The sequence below is a fragment of the Sander lucioperca genome, chromosome 6 (genome assembly GCF_008315115.2).
Source record: "Sander lucioperca isolate FBNREF2018 chromosome 6, SLUC_FBN_1.2, whole genome shotgun sequence".
NCBI lineage: Eukaryota > Metazoa > Chordata > Actinopteri > Perciformes > Percidae > Sander > Sander lucioperca.
In genome coordinates, this window is record NC_050178.1 from 14,832,728 (window position 1) to 14,853,099 (window position 20,372).

The 20,372-nt window shown below is 39.0% G+C and overlaps 1 protein-coding gene across 1 annotated transcript in view; it reads right to left on the minus strand.

Moving 5' to 3' along the window:
• Positions 1-20,372, minus strand: part of LOC116059772 (copine-9-like) — a 310,601-nt gene that overhangs the window by 46,544 nt on the left and 243,685 nt on the right. The window lies entirely within an intron of this gene.

Here is a 20,372-nt window from a genome sequence, read left to right on the forward strand (position 1 = left end):
CAACACTGCTTGTCTCTTCACTAGCAGGTCAGCCTGTACAGGATTTAGCACTGAACTTATTGAGGCAGTGGTAGAACACAGCGAACACATATTTGACTTGGCTTACATTATTAGCAACCTTCCAGTATTCAGAGCACGACGTGCAAGAGAAATTCTACTAGTAATTAGTGAGGTTTTCGGTGATATTGAGTTGGATATAGAGCCTACTTCCCACGAGGACAGCTTCACAAAGCCAGACATAGATTACACAGGTTATTTTGATGATGAGGATGAGGACTCAAGTGAGATGGGAACCCAACACAGCAGCACAGACTCAGACTATCACCACCATTCAGGTGCGGGCCATTAGTGTCTCTTACAACAACTCAGAATATTACTTAACCTGAACTCAACCTAAGCTGTGGTCTTGTATTTTGTTAAGATTTTAAATTACTTTGCCATGTACAGTTTCTTGAACCAATGCATTGATTAAAGCTGAGTGTCACTGTTGCTCAAAACTGTTTCTTTTCACCTGTTAAAATAGATTGATTAATTATACTTGCATCATTGTGAAACAAAGTTTGCAATTTGTTACTATGTGATAATAAAACAATGACACATGGTACCTTTATTTGTCTTTTTAATCTAAGTTTCAGAAGTGACAGAGGTAGTCAACGTGCAAGTTCAGTTAAACACAAATATTTACAGTCTTATTTATAAATTAGGGCTGTCAGCATTAACGCGTTAAACGCGATGCGATTAAGGGTCGAACATAATGCGTTGATTTTTTTTTATCGTATTAATCGCATGCCGCCATTTATTAATTTTTTATTAATATATATATATATATATATAATATAATTTTACTAAAATTAGTATTAGTATTAGTAAAGTAGTATTTTGCTGTACTTCCTCGTAACACATCCTGCTGCTGCAGGAATAGCAACGCGGTTTTCGGTGCCTCATTCTGGTGCCACTGATATCCCTGCACTTCTCTCAGATGCTCTGAAACAGACGTTACAGGCAACAGAAACATCACTGCACGTGATGCTAGTTAACACTATACTCGACAGCAGCTAACATTAGCCTACCGCTAGCTAGTAGCTGGATTAAACCCAGTTACAATGCTGACAGCTAATGATAAATGGTGTAAAGTTTGTCTGTATTTCACTGTAGAGGATTCCGACACCGGGATGTAACAATCTGCAGCTGCTGTTGTCGGAAAAACACAGACGGTGCGTTCAATGAAACTGGTAATTTACAGACTCGTGGTGCATTCAAAGTTGTTGTTAAATGCCCTTTTCCCATCTGGTCGTTGTTTTTGTCATTCAACAGCTATTTACTACTGAAATAAATTATTGTTATAGTGATTACATTATTATTAAATCATTTAATTTTGACGATATGGCCTTAGCAATAAACAAGCCGGTCTTTAATGTCGCCAACTGTTTAGTACCCTTCTTTTTTATAACTTTCTTAAAAAGTATCGGTTCAGGCACCATTTTAAAAGTACCGCTTTAGCACCGGTATCCAAACCAAACAATACCCAAACCTAATATTGACTCTAGATTCAAATGTGTGACTAGATTAAATATATAATAAACAAAAATTACATCTCCAACCTGGCCTGGGAACGCCTCGGGATCCTCCAGTCTGAGCTGGTTAATGTGGCTCGGGAAAGGGAAGTTTGGGGTCCCCTGCTGGAGCTGCTCCCCCCGCAACCCGATACCGGATAAGCAGACGAAGATGGATGGATGGATAACCAAATACAAATCTTAAAATGAAGTTCATAAAGTCATTCCCAATCAAGATACACTGGTAAGAATTGCTTTCCATTGTTAATATATACTTAAAAACAGTTCTGAAATGCAAAATAATAGAATTTTAATCATGTGATAAAACGTGCGATTAACTATAGAAATTCAACGATTAATCGCGATTAAGAAAATGTAATGGTTTGACAGCCCTAAAAGTAATGTTTTCAAATGGGTAGGTTCCTCCACTCTTTCAATTTGGACCTCATCCATCCCTGCAATTCACTGTAATTCAGTTTTGAGAGAAGGTCTCTGTTGAACTTTGGGAAGGCTGTGAACTCTCTGCCTGATTGGTCTTTGAACAGCTCAGCCTCTCTGATCACCTCAACCAGGATCAGTCAGATGTCCTGACTCTGGCGAGCAGCATGGCGCATGCCACTGGACTTTGATACCTCCAGCTCTTTGTCGGTGGTGTCCATCAAGTCCATTAGAACGCCAATGGACTTGCTGATCCTGTCTGCTGCTTGCTCTGTCATGTTTGGACCCATGCGCCTCAAGAAGGATTTCAAGAAGTTGTTGAGGTGTTCCAGGTGTAAATCAAGTGAGATGTTCTTTCCTGCCCTTCCAAAAAATGCTCCATCACAGCAGCCAGGAAGAGAGCAGCCGTGTCCTTCTTCACAAATTCTTTGTATGCATTGAATGCAGTATGTGGGCCTTGTTTTGCATTGCTGCTTCTGTAAAAAGAAAAAGATTGTGTGTGAATTTTTTTTGTTTTTGTTTTTGGAGCAGACTCATGCCAAATTCATAGTGGCAGGTCTTCATCTCCACTCACAGTACACAAGTAAGTTCTCACCAAAAAAAGTACCAAGCCTTAATTCATGGTGGCTGGAGTTCATCTGCACAAAGAATAACCCTGAAAAACATCATTTAAAAAGGTAGTTAGAAACGCTCAGACAATGCCGACACAAAAACATGCATGCAGAATATGCGTACATAGAAAACACACATACAAAGAAGAACAAATAAGACCACAGAGAAAAATGTCCAAAGCACTCCAGTTCTACAATTAAAATGACTTGTTTTTCATGGTGTCATTCATGATAGGCAAATATACAGACCTCAGCCTGTTCATGTTAGAAAGCAGTGTCCCATGATCTCTTTCAGAGCCTTCTTTGAAGACCTTGTGATATATCTAAAGGCATAGATAAACATGAATGAAAAGACGGAGTGCTACAGCAATAGACTACTGGCAAATGGTGCTTGCACACCTGATTAAACACTTCATCCAATAGTATGGCACAGAAAATAAAGATGCTCACCAAACTTCAAGGCTGATATACAAGGCTGGGATGGCAAGGCAGCTATATTGCCTCCCTGGGCTCTTCCTAGACAGGGTACATGCGCAGTAAAGATCTACGCTGCACCTGCAAAAAGGGCTCAGTAGATTGCGTGAGGCCATTGAATGGAGGGGTGCTTGTTTACTTTCATATGAGCTCGCAGTCCACCCTCTGATCGGCTTTTTTTTTACCTGCGTGGATCTTTACTGCGCATGTACACTGTCAAGGAAGAGCGCAGGGAGGCAATATGGCTGCCTTGCCATCCCAGCCCTGTTAACAGCTATTGGCTGTTAATACAGTACTGCCTTGGTTAAAGTTTGAGGTCAAACATTTAACTTCACTCACCTCAAACAAGTTTCGGATTGCATGCCAATGCTCAAACTTGAAAACAAGCCCTTCAAGTCGGTCCTCCACACTTTCCCCTTCAGCAAAGGTCCACTGAAGGTTCCTACTGTTCCCCTCCGTCAGCAAGTCACCGCCTACTAGAATGCTCTCCAGTCCATCTGGGCCCTTTGGACCATACCTACATGACCCATAAGTAGATTTACATGCTTTATCAATACACTTCCCTTCAGACCAAGCTGAAGGTATTTCTCCTAACCAGCTTACCCCTTGTGCCAAATGCCCACCGTGAAATTTGCCCAAAAGTGAAATTGCCCATTGCTGCCTTAGTTCACACTTACTCTTTCTGGAGGTGCTGTAGAACATCCACCAAGTCTCCAGATTTGTTTTCATCCTTGAAAAGAATTCCAAGAGGGTACTATAAGGAGAGAATGCATGGATTGTAGTGACAAAGGTTTGTGTTTAAAAGACATACCAGTACAGTAGTGACTTATTGAGCAACACAAAGTTAAATGAATGTCCAACACACAACACAGTGTATTTCATAAATACTTACGTGGGTGGAGGCCTCGGACATAATCTTTGAAAACTAGTGAGGGATGTGACGAACCATGACTGTTGAGAAGGGCTCGAAGGCATCTAGCTGTGTGAGGATCCGGCTTGGGAGTTAAGGAAGACTTCATAGCCTACTTTCAGTAGCTGTAAGTCTTCGCCGCAGATCGTTGCTAACTGCTTTTGTTTTCCAACAGCATGAATGTGCGTGGTTGTTATGCCCAGTTTGCTTAACCTTTTGTAAACTGCTTTTTTTGCCCCACCATACTGAAGCACACTGTTCACATAGTAGGCAAAGGCCGACAAGCGTGGTTTCCTTCCTTTCAAGGCTATAGAAAATAAGAAAATATGGAAAATGTGAGTGGTGCCATAGACTGGAGATCTGACTGCAAGTTTGCAAAAGAAAATGCCTTCAAATCATCAGCTGATGTCCGCCAAAGCATGAAACCCTTGAGTGGGTTACAAAGGAACTTGATCTCATCCTCAATGACTTGAAGGATGTTTTGCTTAAGTGGTTCTAATAGGTCTTTGTGTTTGACAATCTGATTGGCAGCCCTTCTCCAATTCTGCTTTGCGATGTTTTCCACAATGCCTGCTGTGTTTGCTTGACATACAATTCTGTCACCCTTTGGATGGGATGGGTAGTGAATAATAACCTGAAACACAAACCAAAGGGTTCATTAGTAAACAACTAGTATACTCAGATTCAGAAAATTATGAATATGTTATCCTGGAGAGCCAAATCCTGATCCTAGATGCATCAAGCCTTTATCAACAGTGTAGCTAAATTCCCGAGATCAAGATGTTCTCACAAGGCAACCGTGTTCATTACAGATCAGGCAGTATACACTTTTTTAATTACAGCCAATCTATACACTATAAAGATAAGATACCGGTGTGGGTGATTTGTGTATGTCATATGGATATAAATAACATGGGCGTGTATATGCTATAGCTATAATAAATAATAAAAACATGGGGGTGAGACAATCAAGGCTGAAGAAGATTCTCTGACAGTCTACTGTGTAGGGAATGGGGTTTGATGTTCTCTAGGATCAGCTTTTTTTTAGTCATTTGGGATCCTAGTAGCTACATTTCCTGCCCGTGTACTAGGCCTAACGTTACATCAGTGATTTCAGCACTTTGATATGTCAATGTCACAATAACATACTTAACCAAATACAAGTTATGTTTCACATTTAATTGAAATTACCTCTGTCAAACTTTGCTGCGCTGTCTTTGGGATTACATTCTCTGAAGTCGGCCTCGAGTGTTTTGGAGCTGGAGGCGCTGTTGGTGTTGGGGGTTGGGGACACATCTTGGAAGGGTTCGGCACTCTGTCCCGTTTTTCAGAGCGTTTCTTGCCTACGGTTGACAATACTGTTGATGACTTGGCACTTGCCTGTAACGTGACGGTTGAGGTTGATGCTTCTGCTGGGCTTGTTTCTTTCCCTGCTTTTTGCCATCTTCTAAAAACATCTAACTCATCCTCTAGTCTCCCAAGCAAGCGGAAGCAACGCATGCAAATCCGACCTGATCTAGACACATTTTCAGACAGCGTTAGCCCTAATTCTGTTAGCCGCTCGCTAATGCTTTTTTCTCTTGGATCCTTCTTTTGGAATATGGACTGGGAACCTGAAATGGTGCCTTTTATTCGTAAATTCTCATTACACAAATAGCAAATATCCTTTACCAACATGTTGCTTGCTGAGCTCACGAGCTATGCTTTGCCTGCAGCAGCAGGGGTAGCCTGGCTTGTGGTTGTATTTTCGTTGTCGCTCTGTTAGTACGTCATACGCTTCGTTGATCTGATTGGTTGATTTGGCCTGTCTATCACCAACATAGGTGGTGATAGACACATGGTTTATCCAATCAGCTAACCAGTATTTTCGCCCATTCCCAAAAGTTCCCAGATGGATATGTCGAGCAAATGCGAAGCAATCCATCTGGTGGAGTCAGGTTACCCCACTACACCTTGACAAGTTGAAACCGGCAAATTCTTTGATCGACTATGATCTCGGGAATTCACTGGAAAAAAGGTCACTCCAAAAATAAGCAAAAAAAAAATCTGCCAATGGAACAAGTGAAAATTCTCTTCATAAGATTTCTTGAAATAAGACATTATATGTAAGCCTTACAAGATAAGAGTGATCTTGAAATTAGCTGGGAAAACTCATTTTTAGCTATATTTTACTAGTATTGTGATGTTTTGTGTCTCATAATAAGCTTGTGATGCTCAAAAATAGTATTTTCCCCTCAAAAGTAGCAGAACATGCCAAATATGTGAGTGAGTTAAGGCCAGATCCAAACATCTGACCAATGTACCCCTCAATACACGTACCAAATCTGTGCTTTGCACAGGCACACTCAAGGCATATAGACAAACTAGGCACACTAAAACTGCTCCACCTGTGACATTCATTCTTAATACAAATGCTTAATATTGTAACATTCAAATTAAAGGTTCTGGGCTTACATGAACTAGTCCCTCAATACACCATTAACCATTGTTAACACCATCATTAAGGATGCACCATACTGGACTTTTTGCAGATATCCAATATGTTAATATTTTACAACTCAGCTGGACAATAACCGATAGCGCTATGTTCACTTTTATCCCAATGCTTAGTCAGTTTACTCATTCACAGTAGATGCGCCTAAATTAGTGACTATATCTGCTGGACAATTAGTTGTTTAAACTTAATATTAACTGAAAAGTTAAAATAAACTTAAACTAAGCAGAATCTGCACTGAATTGTGCAAACACACAAAAAATATAACATCACAGGATATTGGCATGTTGGCTAATATTGTCGTGCACCCCAAATTAACACTGGGCTAACTTAGCCAAATTCCGACCAAGAATCAAAAGCAGTAAACATGGACTGTAGTACCCTTGGAGGGAGAGAGGAAGTGCTATCCTACACCATATCTGACCACTGGTTTTATTGGCCAATAAAAGCTTTCCACTCAGCCATGCTCTTCTTGTAAGACGACGTGAGATCTCTCTCATGGATTTTGTCTAAGAGGACCTCCGTCTGTATGACTGAAAGCAGAGTGGCTACACACTTTGGATAAGTCAGGTGTAGGGTATAATAGTAGGCCATAAGGTATAAAGCTCTCTCAGTAAGCTTGTCTTTTGGAAAGGTGGTTATTGCCACATCTCCTACCACTAGGAGGCAGTTGGACAGACTGACTATCAGGACTGGGCAGGAGAGAGGGCGTTTCTTCAAGTAGGAATTGGGGTCTTCTGTTTCCTGTAACACATAACACAGACATCCTGTCAGGATCATGCATTTTAGTCATTTGGAACCTAGGGTAGAGGGTTGCTTACAAACACAGAACTTTACAAAGCAAAATTCTGACAAAAGTTAACAGTACTGAGAAAGCTCCATCTGAAAGTGCTGTTTTTAACTATCCCCAATGCATTTACTGTTTACACACGTCTAGCCTTCCAAAAGAACTAAAAACCAAGGCTAGGCTAGTCTTGCTTGGTTATCATTAGGGTGATGAAACCTGCTACCATGTAATGCACCCATTTTTGTACATACTGTGACATAACAAAGACATCTACCCAGTGAAAATCCTCTTTCTAAAAACAAATGTTTTAGGTGTCTTTGAAGGCTTAGAACATAGAGTATGTGAATAGGAAATACATTGGGGAGTCGTCAGGGGCAGCACCTTCAGTTATAATTTTTTCCGATACTGCAGTCAAAATGATCCTGCAACATTTTACACAGCTCACCTTGAGGACATGCACCAGAGCCTCACTCGCATCTCGTACCCTCTTTGGAGGAGCAGACGTGGAGGGGAACAGTGATGGCAGCACACGTAGGATCTCAAGAGCCTGTTCAGCTGTACAGGAAAAGATTTATTACTTAAACACTTTGACAAAGTGCACAAGGTCAACTCTGATCAAAAAGGATACAACAGACACGATGCTTAAAAAATAATAAAAAAAACATTCAGCAAATTAACATGCCTGAAGGTCCACCCTAAACCCTATTCACTAATAACACCAAAACAGCATTCCTTACCTTTGTCCATTCCCATTGGGGGTTTCAGCGTTTTTTTCCATACACCAAAAAACTGCACCTTCTGGCAGAAGTCATGCCATCTTCCCTTCAGTTCATCGATGAAGTTGGTATTATCCTTATCCAAAATGCGTTGAAGCTCCTCCATCACCTATGAAATATCAAATATACCAATACAGACATTTGAATATATCATTTAAGAGAAAATTGGTATTTTAAACATTGTGTGTGATACCATGGTTTTAATCAGGCAGTCAATGACTTACATGTCCAATGTCCTTGAAACAAGGATATGCTTCTAGAACCTTCTTGTGTTTGTCCTCCTCGCGAATGGTATTTGAAATCAATGAATGCTCTTCTGGCTACAAATTCCAAATCCAAGAGATGAGAGACATCCTGGTGGTTTGGATTTTTTCTTTTATACAAAGTTTGTAGGGTGTTGTAGTGCTTGGCCAAGGTTGCTGGACTGTAGGTGTCTGGACTGTCAACAGCTGCAGACTTGTTAGCTGTAAGACACAAAAATACATAATTAATATGCCTCAGTTTAAAAAAAGTTAATCTCATGTTGTTGCATGACAAAAAAAATGTCAAAAAACTATTATGAAAGTCATACATTATTAGATTAAACTTTCATGGAATTAAATCTTTTAACAAATATAAGCCGTGATCCTAACTACCAAATACCTATTCATTTTTGGAAAACAAAAATCTAATTATTTTTTGTATAATAAATGCATGAGAACTATTTGCTCAAAATTCATATGGTCATGCAATCACATACAATTGCATGTAGGCACACAAGTACACCGCTACAAAGATGCACACACCCCCACTACACACAGTCATGAGGCAGTTGGACAAACTCACCATCAGGACTGGAGAGGGCAGATGGTGCTTCTTCAGGTAGGCTTTGGGATCTTCTTTTTCCTTTAACACATAACAGACATATTTCTGATAGGATCATGTACTTTAAGGATCATTCCGGTATTTTGGAAGCAAAAATTACATTGAACTAAAAAGATCAAAAATGCCACTAATGAGACCCATGGGTTTTAAATACATAACATTATTTGATATACTGGAAAGGTTATAGGAAGTATTGTTGCACAGTAGACTGATACTAAAAAGGTACTGCTGTACCCAGCTGTTCAAAATGATACAATACCAGATTTCTGTTAAAACTTAATTTCTACAATAATGTTAATACATTGATAATAAAACAGTACAAATGTAGTGTAAATACCTATCCCCTGATGTCCATTTTAAGCCTTTTACTTCTGTCATGTCAGGACTGTCATCTTGACCAATAAAGTGGGTTTATTAGTTTATCTAAAATATAAATACCTCACAAGGGCAAATATGTAAATGCAAAGTTGAAACTCACCTTCTAACTCACTTTCTTTACTGTCTGAGCCTGGGCTGCCACTTCCTTCTGTGGACCGATCTAGAATGATTGTTGAGTCACTTTAATCCATTTCATCTGTGTCTGTTGGCTGCTCAAGACAGCGCATCTTTGAAGAGCTGCAAATATTAGTCAGTTAATCAATTAGTTGTCAACTACTAAATCAATCCATCTGACTTTATTTGTATAGCACTTTTCATACAAACAAAACGTAACACAAAGGGCTTCGTAATAAAAAGCAATATCCCCCACACACATCCAAAGCAATTACTTAGTTGTAGTCAAACACTAAAATAAGAGCACTCATTAAAAACGGGAAGTGAGGAAACACTAGAGACAGCTCACCCAGGACAATGACACGATTGATCATTTTGAGTCATTTTTCTTCTTTTTTTCCCTTGTTTTTTTTATGTCCAAATATGATTTAAGCTTCTCAAATGTGAATATTTTCTAGCTTCTTTAGTCCTCTATGACAGTGAAATTAATATCTTAAGGTTGTGGACCAAACAAGACTTTTGAGGACATCACCTTGGACTTCATATTGACCAGACAACTGATCAATTAAATTAATCTTGAAAATGATTAACAGAGGAATCTTTGATGAAAATAGTCATTAGTTACAGCTCACCTCTTTGAATGTCTCCCATCTGGAGTTCTTTTTTGGGGGGATCTCACATTTTGCAATCTTTTGTATAGCTGTGTGTACACAGTGACCTGCACAAGACATTTAATCAATTTTTCAAATCGCTACTAAAAATGTCCAACATGAAACAGTCATCAACTGGATGCATTTCACTTACCCATGTATGGAGGCCTTGGTCCTGCAGCATGGGGTAGTACAGTACTATTCTCTTTGCCATTGCTGTAATTTCTGGCTTTGATGGGTATCTGTGTGATTCTCCATCCCCCTTTGCCCTCAGGATTGCAATCATACTGGTCATGGTGTTTCGAATGAGCCGGCATCTGAGCTCCTTTGACATCTGGCAGTTACGCTATTCGCCTCTCTTTGACAACTCAAAGTAGTGTTGTCGGACTTGCTCAAGTTCTGTGTCGGTGTGCAATACATATTCTGGAAAGGATAACTTCACAACCTTTTCAGGGGTTTTGTACTTTGCAGGACTTGCGTTCACAGGAGTGGATGTCTGTTGCATGGGTGATGCATTAAAGGAGGAACTGCCCGATAATTTTGAGTGTTCTTGGCCAGACTGTTGTAAAATAAAAGATAATGAACTACTGCAAAAAGCAACATTTTTGTTTTTTGTGACAACACAAAATGCAATGTAGCATTGACAGCTCTGCACACGTATAAATAAGCAATATTCCATTTTAGGGGTGAAATCGCTTACATCAACTAACACCTAACAATTAATCTAAACTGAATTTAACACACATGTAGACCACCATGCCTGTTCCAAAAACACTGTGCTGTTATTGTAGCTCAATGTGCTGCTGCCAAATTAAAAAGGTGGTTAGTTTAGGCCACTTTACTGAGAAACTGACCTCCTCCGATGCACCATGACAGGCACGCCAGACCGCTTTTCTCCGTAAAAAGTTCTCTGGGCCTGGGAAAAGATCCCGCAAGTCTTCACGAGACAGGGTGCCCATCATTGTCTCTGTGATGTTTGCAGCTATGAAAACATTAGAAGACAAACATAGCAAGATGAAACAGTGCCCTAGAAATGAAACTTCATGAGACTATTAGGCCTGCACTACTGCCTGCGTCGCGTGAGCGTGGCGTTTCTGTTGTTTGGCGGCTGCGTGGATTTTTCTGTCTTTACACACCAGAAAGGTGTCTGACGCGGCGCTGGAGCTGCTAGCCTTGTCTGTACACATGTATGTTTCCCAATAATTTACTGCACTCAAGCAGTAGTGTACTTCATGTTAAACATAAATATATACTGATTTGATTACAGCAAAGACAACGTCTGCAGTATTGACGGCAAAGTAGGCGCAATATTTGAAAAACTTTTTTTTTTTGTTTAATTACATTTATATCTGCATTTATGTCAAAACCTAGAGTTGATGTTTGAAAGTCTCTAGGTTTTGGTATAAATGCAGATATAAAAAATGTTTTTCAAATATTGCACCTGTCAATACAAAACGAAATATTCTGTAGCCTATTTTTCCGTCAATACTGCTGACGTTGTCTTTGCTGTAATCAAATCAGATTACATTTATGTTTAACATGGTATTTCATTTTATCAACGGGAAACATACATGTGTACAGACAAAGCTAGCAGCAGTGCATCAGACAGGTTTCTGATCTGTAAAGACATCGAAAAATCCAGCCGCCACGCAACACAAAACGCCACGGTCACGCCACGCCATCAGTGTGTAGCCGGCCTTAGAAGTTGACACTTCATTCAAATTAAATTTAAATTAAATTAAAAACCAGCTTAGTTAGAAATGTAGATACCTCATTGGCTGCTGTTGTATGTCATATAGACGTTACTAGTATAACTAGAGCTGCCACACACTAAGAATTTTCCTAGTGACCAACAAGCTAGTCTTCACAGTTTATGAATTTAGCCGGAACAAAATGGCGCGAGTAACGGGAGGCGAAAATTCACTGCTTTTGGTCTGAACACAACATAATATACATTATCCTCAAAGTGCAATTCAGTTCCTACAGTTCACCGACCACACATAACACTTCACTCAACAGGTAACAAAAGGAGCGTGATGTGACAAATGGGAGAAAGAGGCCCACAGTGCTGCTGTAGGATCACATGTGGAGCAGCACCAGGAAGCAATTAGCTTCTTTTTTTCAGCTTCAATTAGGCCTCTGCATTCGTACGTTCATATATGATGAAACATAATATTTGCATACATTACCCCTTACAATCGACACTGCGACATCATCCAATTCTTCCATGCTGTTAGCTAGCTAGCTGACTTAGCTAAGCTAGCTAGCTCCGCTAACGTTTGCTCACTGTCTCTGTTCGGCTGCAACGATACACATTAAACACTGAAAACACCTTGAATGGTCGATAACATTCAAAAGGCGTGCGATGTGAACTTCAAAGAATGAGCACTGGATACAGCACTTTAATTTACTTGCATTGAAACACGTCAATCCTAGTTCAAATCCAAGTCGGTCCCATATAACGTTAGTTTACGCCCACATTCTCATTTGCAGCACCTAGCTGGCGGGTGTAACCATAGTAACGAGTTTGGACGGCAGTCTTGCTCTACCTACCTGTGCCTGTGACCGGTTTACCGTCCTCTTGCCTGTGACATCTTCCAACATGATTTGGCGTTGCTTCATATGCTACATATTTGTGGCATTGACTCTGAAACAACTTTTGAGTCACATTAACACCATGCATAGTCGCAGCCCTGACTTTCGCGTCGTGTGCGGGATTGATGGCTGTCCAAGTGAGTACAGGATGTATAACTCCTTACTATCACGTGAAGCGGACACACGCACATCATCTTCTCGAAGTTGAAGCAGCGGAGGACGAAGGACCGACTCGCCACGGTTTACCTGGAGCAGGTGAACGGACAGCCGCAAACGACCACCAAACTAATGCAAGCCCTGTGGCTGAAGCGGAGGGCTCAAGCATCGTCATTCCAGCGGTAAGTCCTTACACAAGCTAAAATTTAACGTAATATTTATTTCAGGCTCTTTATTTAGGTCAACTGTGCTTGATCCAAGCACGTGTTTGTTTTTGTCAATGACAGGCTCAGGTTGTAATTTTAAGATAAAGTAATAGCAGTGTTGAAAGTAATGCGTTACTGTAATTCCACTACTTTTGTCAGTAACGAGTAATCGAACCAGTAACTCAAATACAACTTAGCCTACTGAGATTTAAATCGACTAGTTAATGGTTACATTTATGTTGACAAACGCAGCCTAACGGCCCACAGATTGTCCACTTATGATCTAATGTCTAATGTTTAATTTTATATGCAGTAATTGGTAAATTAATTCACTTATTTGATTATTAGTTTAATTTGTTTAGTTTAATTATCAGTTATGTAATTCAGTTACTAGACTTCATTGAAAAAAATCAGTAACGTTAATGTTAGTCATTTAAACAACAAATTAAAAATTACAGGTTATCCTTCAACAGTTTGAATCAAGCATAGAGGCTGCAATATGTGTATTATTAGCTTATCATTCACAGTTATAACTGGCAGGTGTGACAGGAAGTTGTCTCCTTATAGCTTATTGGAATACAAGTTCAGTTCAAAGTCCTTTAGTAATGTTAATTTATTGGCAAGAGAGCAAGTGAAGGGATACAATTTAGTATGTGTGTCAATCTTAACACTCATGAAGTACAGATTTTTTCTGATGCTGTCAAAGTCATTGTTTTTTTGTAGTACTGTTTTTTGTTTTTATTAGTTGTTTTTGTTGTTATTTTACATACTCAAAATAAAGACACCAATCAGTAAAAATGCACCCATCTTGTACCTTTTTATAGGAAGAAATCTAGTTAGCTAGCTTACCCAGGTAGTTGTCAGATTGTCTGGTGGTGCTACTTACATTCCAATATTTTCCCTGTTTTAATAGATAGGTTTGTTGTTAATCTCTTTCAGAGTGGATTTCAAGAAGATGGAGAGGGTTGCATGAATGTTGACCTTTCTAAACATGCAACTGCATTTCTTCTTCAAGCCAGAGAAACCCATCGACTGACACAGGTAATTTATGCCATTGATTTTCCAATTAATATATTTCATTTTTAGTAGTTAAAAGCAATAAGCTTAAACTGTAGAATGACTTAGCCACTGTTCAGACCTGGTATCTTGGCTGATCCGATCACAGGTGGACAGCTAAAGGTATGTCAGAGAAACACCTGACATTATAATGTGTCTCCACATGCTTGTTCAGTGATCTCACTTCCCTGCCATATATGCAAATGTACACGTACTTTGCTTACAAAGCTGAGCTAAGAATAGAGACAACATAATACAACCAACACTTACACTTTAATTCAGCACTCTCCACTTGTGATCCTATTGCTCAAAACGCATTTTAAGTGTAAACAAGGTCTTAAAGCTGCAGAAGGCAATATTATTTCATGATAGTTTAGTTTTTGATCATTGCATGTCACTAACAATATGTAATTGAAGGGTTACTTTAAAAAAAAAAAAGTGTCTGTGAAATTGCATGTATATGAATTTTATAATGTAGTATTTTTTAGTTTTTGTTTTCTACTCCCCAGAGAGCTGTTAACCAAATGGTGAGTGGAGTCCAGCAATATCAGGCCGCATTATTGGAGCACCTAAAACAGCAAATGAGCGACATGATTGAGAGACATTCTGGGGACCTGGATCAACTAAAGAGTGATGCAATGGGGATATTTGACCAGTTTGTTGACCCTTTCTGTCAAATTGCTTCCACCCATTTGCAGGATAAGACAGTTCTTTGATTAAAGAACTGTTAGAACCAGTTGAACCAGAGATTGTTGTTGCAAAACAAACAGTATGTTATGTGAAACATGGAGACTCCAGAGTTCTTACCATTAAGGACCATTGTTTTCATTATATACCGTTGGTGAAAAGTTTGGAGCAGCTGCTATCACATCCAAGAACAATTGCAATGATTGATGAGAGGCCACAGACATGCAAGGATGGATTTGTCCATGATTTTATTGATGGAGACATTTTTAAGTCGCACCCACTGTTTTTGAAATTTCCCACAGCATTGCAGTTGGTTTTATATACAGATGAAATTGAGCTTTGCAATCCTCTTGGATCTCGGGCAAACAAAAACAAATTGTTATTGATTTATTACACCTTTGGTAACATCAACCCAAAATACAGATCAAGACTTGCTGCCATTCGTCTGCTTGCCATGGTAAAATCAAAAGATCTTTCCCATTGTGGTATTGATGAGATATTTGAGAGGATTAACCGTGACTTAACTGAGCTGTGTGATGGTGTCCAGGTTGTCACTGCAAATGGTGAGAGGACAGTTTATGGAGCACTTATGTCTGTGTATGGAGACACTCTAGCTCAGCATGAAGTGGCTGGATTTAAGATAGGAGTGGGATTTGCCTACAGTAAATGCAGGCACTGCGAATGCAACTTTGAAGACATGCAGGAGCAATTTAATGAAGATTTGTTTGTTAAAAGGACAATGGCAAGTCATAACAGGCAATGTAATGACATTGAAAAGGCAAATACTGACTTTCTGAAAGACAATCTAAAAATGACATATGGCATAAATAGGAGAAGCAAATTAACAGAATTTCCTCACTTTGATATAATCAATCAAACCCCACAGGACATCATGCATGTTATTCTTGAAGGTGTTGCCCCATATGAAATCAAATGTGTTTTAAAGCATCTTGTGCTTTCAGGGCATATGGACTTAGACGCATTCAACAGTGCAATTATTTGTTTCCCTTATTCTCCTGTGGATGCAAGGGATAAGCCTTGCCCCATATCTGTCAATACACTGTCATCAAATGACAATAAATTGAAGCAGTCAGCTGGGCAGATGCTGGTTTTGTTAAAGATCCTGCCATTTCTCATTGACAAAATTGGAGAAAATGATTACACACAAATGCTACTTAAGTTGTTAGAGATAGTAAAAATTCTGTTTTCACCTATTATTTTGCTCTGTCAACCCTTTCAAGGCTGAAGTTTTTAATAGAGCAACATTTAAAACATTTCAAACAACTGTTTCCAGATGCAAATATTATACCTAAACAGCATTACTTGCTGCATCTTCCTTCTCAGATTAAGGCACTTGGTCCTACAGTGAGGCATATGTGTATGCGCTTTGAGTCAAAGCATTGCTTTTTTAAGCAGTGGGCTTTGAAAAGTAGTTTTAAAAATATCTGTAAGTCTCTTGTGAAGCACAACCAACTTTATGAATGTAGTCAGAATGTGCATGAGAAACATCCAATTTTTTCAAGTGAAGTTGACATGGGCCCAGCCTCTGAGGTGAAAAATGTTCACTATGTATAAGGGAAATTTAAAGACTTCTTAGGAATAGAGCACATTGAACATATAGTTTCAGTACAGTGGATTATGCAACATGGAAATAAGCATACATGTGGAAAATCTTTGGTTATTTCTAATGTCATCAATGATAATCCAGAGTTTGCACTTGTGAAAAACATTTATATTTTAAATGCGTCAATGTATTGTTTTGAATGCCAACCTCTCTCTACAGTTGGGTGGAATGATCATTATTTACCTTACGAGGTAGAAGTTCCCAACCTAGCTCAAGCCAATATTTTCATGGATGCTGAAAAGCTTGTTGATTATACACCATACTACTATGTAAACTTCAATAATAGCAAGTACATTCCACTGAAGTATGATCTCACAGACATCATCAAACATAATTCTTGAGTCTGTATTGAGTGTGGGTATTTGGGCTGAATTTCGTCATTCCGGGTCAAAATTGAACAATGCGTTTTTGTTTTAACTTTTTTGACACTTTTTCATGCTTTTGACGCTTTTTAAAACATTTTTGTCCCTATTTTCAACACTTTCTTTTTTAATTAATGGTCAATAAACCTAATACAATGACATTATACCAATTTTTTGAGTTTGAAAAAAAGCAGATATGAATTATTTTTGACTAATAGAATAGTTAAAATCAGATTATGTTGAGTGAATCATAGACTGGTTTATGTTAAAGTTTGGTCAGGATGCTGTTTTGAAACCATTTAAAAAATCTTTTTCAAATGCCATTGAACGTATATAAAACAACCAAAATTCAATAGAAGTAATCATTATCTTAATCTTAATCTTACCTGCGAAGAACATGGATGCATGAATGTTTATGTTGTATGTGTTCCATACAACGTACATGCATCCAAGTTATTTTGAGGCAATTTGGTTGTTAAGAAACCCATATTTCTGATGTAAAAACTTTGAAAACAGGTCAAATTTGACCCGAGGACAACAGGAGGGTTAAGCACTTACAAACACTGTAATAGATGACCGCATTTATTTTTACTTTACTTTACTACTATTACTTTTGGAATAATGTGGTGCAGTATGTGCAGAGTGCAACAGAACAGAGAAGGAAACATAATTCCAGCTTTTGCCTCCGTCTTTTTTACATATCACATGGACATGGTTTGATGGAAATGTAAGACAAATAGCCACACTGCAGTTTTCAATAAAGCAGATTTGTTGTCTCAATTCAAGTTAAGTCTATTTCTTGAAACAAGACAATTAATCTTTTACAAATAACACAGCAGCTTAAAAACCTTATGACATGTCAAAAAAGCTTGTTTCATCTGAGATATGTCTCAAAACAAGATGTTTTCAAGACAGTTTCACTTAACAAGATATTCAAGATGCACTGTCTAACAACAAGTTCCTTTGTCTCACTTAAATCTTGCTCTTTAGGTGATTTTGTCTTATATTAAGTGTGATGAGATATTTTTGCAGTGTTCCTTTCTTGGACCAGACACACAAGCCAGTATGCATTAGGAATTCATTGTTTTGGGGAGCTGAATCCTGACAACTTATTTGGAATCATTCAAGACCCTCTCCAGTGTGGTTGTTCACCACATCCCCCCACCATTCGAAATCTCTTTGAGGTCAGTATACTGTAATCATTAACTACATGCACCCTGATACACTATTGTCATTTACTAAAAGCACACTTAAATACTGCTTTCCAAGGCTTAGAGAAGTAATGATGTCTTCTGTTTTCTAAGGACTGGTTCAAAGATGATGTTTTTGATATGCATTACAGATATATCATCAGATCTTCTTCAATGACGCATCTGCCAAAGACCATGGCACATCCTTGCCAACATAAATCTCTTGAGGTACTCAGTCACTAAACAACAGAAACCATGTGTCTTCAGATTAATGTCATATTGCCATTCATTACTGTGTATGTATCTTATTCTAAAATGCATTTCTCTCTACATGTTTCCCAAGGAGTCTTCCCCTAAAGATGATCTTCGCCAACCATGAAATTGGCGTGGATATATGAACTATGTGCATGTTTCCAAGAAAGCACAGCCACCATGAATTTGGCTGCTTTCCATTGGGGCTTTAAGGGGTTATTTGTACTACTAACAAACACACGGCGTCATGAATTTATGAACTATGAATTGACTCTAACGAGCAGATGTTTCATACACCATTTTAATAACTGCAATATGTGATTTACAGGTGCAGCAATTAGAAAAAAGGCCCACATGCTGCATACAACGCTTACAGTTTATGCAGATTGACACTTTTCCTTGGTTTATCTGTGTTTTAAGCCACCAATGCACTAGGATTAGGCAATGGTTAGGGTTAGGGTTAGGGTTATGGTTAGGGTTAGGTGCCTTGAAATCAACGGTCGCAGTGGTGCCTGGAAGGAGACGTTGGGGGCTTAAAACACCATCAAGCTTTTCCTTATGGCAGCAATGGAACATTTCCATTTGGATGATGTCACAGGTAGGTATCTGTTACATTCTGTTTAAAGGATTACATCAAGGAATCCAGTGTTGGGGAGTAACGGAATACATGTACCGGCGTTACGTATTCAGAATACAAATTATGAGTAACTGTATTCCGTTACAGTTACAATTTAAATAGTTGGTATTTAGAATACAGTTACATTGTTGAAATCAATGGATTACATGACGATACTTCTCTGTTTCACGAGTTTATTCACTCTCTGAATAAATTAAGGCAACTCCATGCATTTCCCAGAAGCCCCAATATGAAAACGAAAAAATGAGCTATTTGCGTGATCACTGATAGAGGTAGAGATGGAGCTGGAACCGGCACAACAGAGCCAGGGCAGGAATGCGTTTCTATCTTGGATATTCAAACAGCATTTCACATTAAAGAAAGAACAGGGAGAACGAAATCTAACTGTGCAGTGCAATCTCTGCTTGCCAGCAACCAACCTCCTTTCAGCATCCAAATTATTCCACCTCCAACCTGCAGAAGCATCTTAAAGTACTTTTTTTTAGTAGTCATCTGCTGTAATTTTACTGGTCACCTTGCTATTTTATAGTTGACGTGCGACTTTACATTCTCCTATGTGCTGATTTACTAGCCCCAGAGCCGTTGAAAGACTGACTAGCCCCGTGTGACATGGCAGCTAACGTTAGCTAAAATGATCTTGTGGTAACTTAGACTGCGGTTAGATTTTTGTAGTATGCAGTTCGGGACTACAAATACAAAAATCTATCTGCTTGTTCAGGTACACATTCAGCCAGTTGGAACAGAAGAACACACCAGAATAGGCCTGTTTAGTAAGCTGTAAGTGATGGCCGCGTTCCTACACTTATAAAATGCAATTCAATGTGGAAGTAATTCAAGTATTCAGAATACGTTAACGTAACGTAACGGAATACATTACAAATTACATTTTTGGGCATGTATTCTGTATTCTGTAACGTTTTGAAAGTATCCTTCCCAACATTTGAAGGAATCAAACATTTTTTTCTTGGCTTCAGGTACAATGTATTAATTTATAGTGTTTTGTTTTATTTTGATGTCTACAGACATTTCTGGACTGTCAGCTGGCGTTACTGAAGCAGCAAGGGCACAACGCACTGAAAAGGAGATGCTCACTTGTCGTGAGCCAGGTTGCACCAAAGTGTTCATTTATAAAAAAAAAAAAAAGCCAGAGAGACCCACAAGAAGAAAGTACACAGTCTTGTGGTGGCATCTATGCCAGTTGTTGAGCCTGCGTCCTCTGGTTTGATTGACTACAAAAAAGAGCATACTGAGGCCAGGCTTAGCTTTGGATTTCTGCTTTTTGATATGTTGGATGCGGTGAAAGAGGGAGATGGGGAGCACTTAATAAGGCTGTACAATGTGGCACTACTGATTTACAAGGCTTACGGGCACACTCAGTATGCCTACAGCACTTTCCTCTTAACAGTACAAGTCAATGCAACACTGTTCCATCGGGTTTCACATGATGTAACCTGGAACCGATTCTGGAATAGCAGGGGTGGGAAAGGGAAAAAAATATACCTCTTGATCTGCACCTCGAGCACCTCAACAACTTTCTTAAATCTTTTTTGAGGAACAA